At 31.7% G+C, this 836-nt stretch overlaps 1 non-coding gene across 1 annotated transcript; it reads left to right on the forward strand.

Moving 5' to 3' along the window:
* The first annotated feature begins 424 nt into the window (after window positions 1–424).
* On the forward strand, window positions 425–568 carry LOC116872001. The gene has a single exon (XR_004383578.1). It is a non-coding gene; the product is annotated as a U4 spliceosomal RNA (small nuclear RNA).
* The last annotated feature ends 268 nt before the right edge of the window (window positions 569–836 follow it).

The following is an 836-nucleotide window of genomic DNA, read 5'->3' on the forward strand; positions in this document are numbered from 1 at the left end:
AAACAAATGAAAATAAAAACACGCCAGTCCAAAACCTCTCGTATGCAGCAAAAAACAGTTCTAAGAGGAAAATTGACAGCAATACAGGTCTATCTCAAAAAGCAAGAAAAATATCAAATAAACTACTTAACCTTGAACCTAAAGGAACTAGAAAAAGAACAACAAATGAAACCTAAAAACCCCAAGAATGAATGAATTAATAAAGAATAGAGCAGAAATAAATGATGTAGAAACTAAAGAAAAAAAAATAGAACAGATCACTGAAACCAGCAGCTGGTTCTTTGAAGAAAAAAAAAAAAAAGTCAATAAAATTGATAAACCCCTAGCCGTGTAATCAAGAAAAAAGGAGAAAGAACTCAAATAAATAAAATCACAAATGAGAGAGGAGAAATAGCAAGAAAATCCACAGAAATACAAACAATCAAGCTTTGCACAGTGGCAGTATCGTAGCCAATGAGGTTTATCTGAGGCGCGATTATTGCTAATAGAAATACAAAAAATCATAAGAGAATGTTATGAAAAAACTACACATCAAAAAATTTCAAAACCTGGAAGAAATGGAGAAATTCCTAGAAACATATAAACTACCAAAACTGAAACAGGACAAAACAGAAAACTTGGACAGACTGGTAAGCAGTGAAGATATTGAATCAGTAATCAAAACACTCCCAACAAACAAAAGTGCAGGGCCAGGTGACTTCACAGATGAATTCTACCAAACATTCAAAAAAAGAATGAATATGTATTCTTCTCAAAATATTCCAAAAAATGGAAAAGGAAGGAAAATTTCCAAATTCATTTTATGAAGCCAGGATTACTTTAATTCCAAAACCAGA

The sequence above is a fragment of the Lontra canadensis genome, unplaced genomic scaffold (genome assembly GCF_010015895.1).
Source record: "Lontra canadensis isolate GAN:19392208 unplaced genomic scaffold, GSC_riverotter_1.0 scaffold1, whole genome shotgun sequence".
Classification (NCBI taxonomy): domain Eukaryota; kingdom Metazoa; phylum Chordata; class Mammalia; order Carnivora; family Mustelidae; genus Lontra; species Lontra canadensis.